We start from the raw sequence: 6,060 nt of genomic DNA on the forward strand, positions 1-6,060 counted from the left end.
TTGTTTTCTTGGATTTTAATTTTGAATATTATAATTATTATAAATATTAATTTATTCTAATTATTTTACTAAAATTAAAAACCTTGAATTAAATTAAATTCGACTGAAATAAATTAAATAAATGGATTCAATTATAAATTTATATGAGCTTTAAATTTTAATTAAATTTGTATGTTTCCGGTTAGACTAGAAATACATTTTTATGTTTAAAATTAGTATAGCATGTGAATTTATTGGTTTAAGTGGGAGCAACTTTAGTCATAAACTCTTGATTAGGTCTACAAATCCTTTAAGGTTAAACAACTTGATTAGAATTAATAAGGACTGAATAATTGGTAGATTATTGGTGCCCTTGATTAATTGCTGCAAATATTTATGTGATGCATAACGTGTTTTACTAACCAGCTATGTGGGCAGTTCATGATAATGAATGGGTGAATGGTATATATTGTATATGTACTGTTTTGCAGGTTATGAAGTGACTAGTTTGGCCCAAATAGGATAGAAAATATGGTCTGCGTACCATTAATTTGAATGTAATTGATCTAAAGCACCAAATTTGTTTTTAAATTCAAATATGGTCTGCGTACCATCAAATAGTTGTAATTAGTTTAATTATAGCTTATCCTATTTGAAGAAAATGGCGCCTCCCACGGAGATTTTCAATACGGACTTTGAAGTTGAAGCTTCAAGATGAAGTCGGGCCATACTAGATCATATTTATCTTATGCATGTTTTAAGTTATTTATTGCTTTTAAATATGTCTTAAATATGCATGAGATTGTGGCTTGACTATGTTGCATGATTAAGGATTTTAGTTCACTTAAAATCTAACCAACATAGTAAGAGCCTTAAGTTCCAAACTTAAAAAATTGAGTTAAAAGGTGCCATGCCAAAATAACACTTACTTGGATATCCTTTTTTCATCGATCTTAGTAATAGGTTTCCGCCATAGCGAGGTGTTACTTATCGGTACTAAAGGGGTAAGGTACACAAATAATTGTGAGTACATGTTAGTTTTGGTGAAACTCAACGATATAAGTAAGGAGTCCTTTTATGTTGTGGAAAAATCGATAGGTTTACCTAACACTAGTAGAAAAAACCCTTGTTGCAACCCCCTTGTTGCAGCGTACATGTAATAATACGCTTCAACAACCAGTAGGTCAACGCGGGTCAAACTTTATAAAGGGTTGTTGCAGCGTACAAATTAATTGCCCGCAGCAAGAGAGTTTTTTGCAGCGTACAAAGTAAAAGCCCCCTGCAATAGCCCATTTATTTTGCAGCGTACAGATAAAAGCCCGCTGCAATAAAAAAATTTCGCTGCAAAGCTAATTAAGAAAAACATTTCGGATCTCAAACCTAAGGACGCTCATACTCCCTCTTCTTCCCTCAGCTTTCCCTGCGTACTCTCTCACCTCCTCATTCTTCTTCTTCTTCATCTGCTCTCTTTCTCTCTCCTAAATCCCTTCTTTCTCCGCCTGAACCACCACCTTGAATTCTGTCGCTGCCCTACCCCCTCCCATCGTCATCCCCGCAGTTCCTTCACTCCACCACACTCAATTTTACATCTTATCTTTCGCTTCAAGAAATTTGAAAGGGGAGACGTAAAAAATGGGAACCCGAGAAGTGTACGAGGAGAAGCTTCGAACTGGAAATGTGTATCACCATGATCCCACCATTAATCCTGGCCTCGGCACCCCTCGCTGCCCCCGTTGTCTCTCTCTCCTCGACTCCGATTCTGTATATTCTCTTTGACCCTTGTTAATTTTTTATTGTTTTATTGTTTTTCTCTGCCTTTTTCTATGCACATAAACTGTTCGATGATTTGTCTCTCAGAAATTTCTTGCATTTCTGACGATTTCCCTTTTTGGGTTTCTTTTTGATTTAGAAAAATGGTGAATGGACAATTACTTCTGTCTTGCACGATGCTACAGTTGTGGTATGCTCTCTCTCTTTCTCTTTGCTTATACCCAGATAAGCCAGACTTCCCCCAATTCTGAGGTCCTTTTCGTGAATTCTCCCCCGTTTTCTTGCCGCGGTTTCTTCCCCAGGTAACTCCCATTTCGACGCTTTTTTCTGAATCCCCCCTTTTTTGTTCTAAGTTTTCTCTAATTCGTGGTTTTTTTGGGTTTTTTGCAAGTAATTGTTGAAATTGGGTGACAATTCGTCTTGGTTTTTGTGAAAATTTGCTCGACTCTTTCTCTCCAAGCATCTGGCCTTCGACCTCAGCCTTCGAACTCAGCCGCCTTCGAAATTGAGGAGGTATAGTTTTCTAACTTTTTGTATTTGTTTTTCCCTAATTTCGTATTTTTAGGGTTTGCTTTCAGTCAATTCTTGATTTTCCCCTAATTTCGTATTTTTAGGGTTTGATAATATAAATTATTCTTATTCTTATTTTTTGTGTTACTTGATCTTTTGGTGATACCACATTACAACTATTTGATCCACGCATCTAAAAAATATACGTTGGTAAAAATACTTCTCTGCGATAATGATTATGTTGAAACTACTGTTGATTTGAATCTTTAAGTTTTAAGCATGTCCCTTTTATGTTAGTTTATTTTTAATGACTTCGCAGTGAGTCTGTACTTCAGCCCCTCAACCAGTTGCCTCCTCCAAATGTCAAACGGGAGCTTATAATGCTTTCTTTACCGGCAATAGCTAGCCAGGCCATTGATCCTATGGCTCAGCTGATGGAGACAGCTTATATTGGCAGTTTAGGTTGAAATCTTATTCTTTATTTTGAATTTAAAAAAAACTTTGTTTTCTCTTATTTTGTGTGTGTCAATGATCTCACTTTGTTTTCATTATGTGTGCAGGTCCTGTACAGCTGGCATCCGCTGGTGTTTCTATGTCTATCTTTAATATCATTTCAAAGTTATTCAACATACCACTTCTTAGTGTTGCTACTTCTTTCGTAGCTGAAGATTTAGCAAAGTCTTCTTCAGGTAAAATATTCTGAATGTTGTCATTCTGGTCATAATCTTTGCCATTGAACTATTGTATTACTTGATTATCATGTATTCTAAATAGTTAAATGGTTATTGAGATTTTGTTTCCATGACGAATTCAGTAGTGAAACTCGTGAAGTTGACCAACGAGCCCTTTGTTATCCCTGCTGGTCATGATCAAATTTATTCTTAGTACATTGATTACGTATTGCATACTGGCGTTATTTAATGTTCAACTGCAATTGCCTTGCAGGATTCTCCTATGCGAGTACAAGCAGAGAAGTTTCTGTCGCTTAGAGCTCTTGGTGCCCCCGCTGTTGTACTTTCTCTGGCTCTTCAGGGTGTGCTGAGGGGATTTAAGGACACAAAAACCCCTGTATTCTGTCTAGGCATGTTTTCAAGCCTCAACATTGCATTTGTACTTTTTTTTTTATCCCCTGGTTACTCTATTTTAATTGTTATAATTTATTTCTGTTTATTTTTAGTCTCTATTTCTTAATTTCCTTCTTTTTGACTTTTTATGTCTGTACATTGATGATCTGCATGCAGGTGTTGCCAATCTTGCAGCTGTTTTTCTGTTCCCGCTTTTCATAAATTATTTTCAGATGGGTGTCACTGGAGCAGCCACTGCCACTGTTGTGTCTCAGTATGCACTTTCTTCCTGAAGTCTGTTAGTCGGCTTTCTTTTAACTATATTGGTAATCATGCTGCTTGTTTGTGCTCCAGATACATAGGTAGCTTCTTGATGATTTGGTTTCTTAGCAAGAGAGTAATATTATTACCTCCAAAATTTGGAGATCTGAAGTTTGGGGTCTATTTAAAATCTGGTGAGTGTCAGAGAAATGTTTATGGTTATTTTCTGTTTTTGATTCTTTATCCAACACATTGATTTTAATAACCTTCTACTTAATAATCACCATTACAAACTTCTTAAATTAGTCTGCTTAAGTGGCCATTGTTTGTACCTACTTAAAGTGTTACTCGTACATGTTTGGATTGCCGTCTGTTTCCTTATGTTTACCTTTTTTCCAGGTGGATTTCTGATTGGAAGAACTGTGGCTGTTTTGATAACTATGACGATTGGGACCTCGATGGCTGCTCGTCAAGGTCCTCTAGCTATGGCTGCTCATCAAATCTGTATGCAAGTGTGGTTGGCTGTCTCTCTTTTAACTGATGGATTGGCCACATCTGGTCAGGTACGAGCTTTCATCTAACTAGGAGGTTCGATATCCAGGCTATAGGTTTTTCAGGCATCTAGACTACCTCTATTCTACAGTGCTTGTCCATTATGATTTATGATTATCACAAAAGTTGAAGATTGTGAATAATGTGTGGGTTTTAACCAAATAGGAAAAGCTTCTTGGATTAATAAGCATTTGTTGTTGTCCAAAGATCCTGATTTGTGAACAATAAACCAAATAGGAAAAGCTACATATTTTCTCAGAGTATTACACTTATTACATGTTTAATATGAATAGTTTTAACTTTCTAACACTCATTCCAATCTACTTATGCAAATTTAAGGCTTGTTTGGTCGTTATAGGTCATATTAGGCTAAAATGAGGCTTTTTTGCTCCCAAATATGAAATAAAGAACCTTAGGACTCATTTTAAACATATTAAATGTTTTATATGATTAGTTTTAACTTTACAAGACTTAATCCAATCTATTTATGCACATTCATGACTTCTTTGGCCGTTATAGGTCATATTTAGGCTAAAATGACATTTTCGCTCCCAACTTTGATCTAACGAACTTAAAAACTAATTTCAAACTTATTACATGATTCATATGATTATTTTTAACTTTTCAAGACTCAATCCTATCTATTATGCACATTTGAGACTTGTTTGGTCGTTATAGGTCATATTTAAGCTAAAATGAGACATTTTCGCTCCTAACCTTGAACTAAAGAACCTAAAGACTCATTTTAAACCCTTTACATGATTAATATGCTTAGTTTTAACTTTCTAAGACTCATTTCAATCTATTTATTCACATTTAAGGCTTATTGGGTCGTTATAGGTCATATTAAGGCTAAAATGAAGCATTTTCGCTCCCAACTATGAACCAAAGAACCTAAGGACTCATTTTAAACTTACTAAATGTTTTATATGCTTATTTTTAACTTTCTAGGACTCATTCCAATCCATTTATGCACATTTAAGGCTCATTGTGTCGTTATAGGTCATATTTAGGCTAAAATGACATTTTCGCTCCCAACTATGAACCAAAGAACCTAAGGACTCATTTTAAACTTACTAAATGTTTTATATGCTTATTTTTAACTTTCTAGGACTCATTTCAATCCATTTATGCACATTTAAGGCTCATTGTGTCGTTATAGGTCATATTTAGGCTAAAATGACATTTTCGCTCCCAACTTTGAACTTAAGAACCTAATGACTCATTTTAAACTTATTATATGATAAATATGCTTAGTTTTAAGTTTCTAAGACTTATTCTAATCTACTTATACCCATTTAATGCTTGTTTGATAGTTATAGGTCATATTTAGGCTAAAATGAGGCATTTTCGCTCCTAACTTTAAAATAAAGAACCTAAGCACTCATTTTAAACTTAATACATGTTTAATATGCATAATTTTAACTTTATAAGACTCGTTCCAATCTATTTATGCACCTTTAAGGCTCATTAGGTCGTTGTAGGTCATATTTAGGCTAAAATGACATTTTCGCTCCCAACTATGAACTAAAGAACCTAAGGACTCATTTTAAACCTACTAAATGTTTTATATTCTAGTTTTAACTTTCTAGGACTTATTCCAATCCATTTATGCACATTTAAGGCTCATTGTGTCGTTATAGGTCATATTTAGGCTAAAATGACATTTTCGCTCCCAACTTTGAACTTAAGAACCTAATGACTCATTTTAAACTTATTATATGATAAATATGCTTAGTTTAAGTTTCTAAGACTTATTCTAATCTGTTTATGCACATTTAATGCTTGTTTGATAGTTATAGGTCATATTTAGGCTAAAATGAGGCATTTTCGCTCCTAACTTTAAAATAAAGAACCTAAGCACGCATTTTAAACTTAATACATGTTTAATATGCATAATTTTAACTTTATAAGACTCGTTCCA

At 34.4% G+C, this 6,060-nt stretch overlaps 1 pseudogene; it reads left to right on the forward strand.

The window, feature by feature from the left end:
* Positions 1–2,577: 2,577 nt before the first annotated feature.
* On the forward strand, positions 2,578–5,319 carry LOC130463311 (protein DETOXIFICATION 45, chloroplastic-like; annotated as a pseudogene).
* Positions 5,320–6,060: the final 741 nt, after the last annotated feature.

The sequence above is a fragment of the Spinacia oleracea genome, chromosome 6, assembly GCF_020520425.1.
Source record: "Spinacia oleracea cultivar Varoflay chromosome 6, BTI_SOV_V1, whole genome shotgun sequence".
Classification (NCBI taxonomy): Eukaryota; Viridiplantae; Streptophyta; class Magnoliopsida; order Caryophyllales; family Amaranthaceae; genus Spinacia; species Spinacia oleracea.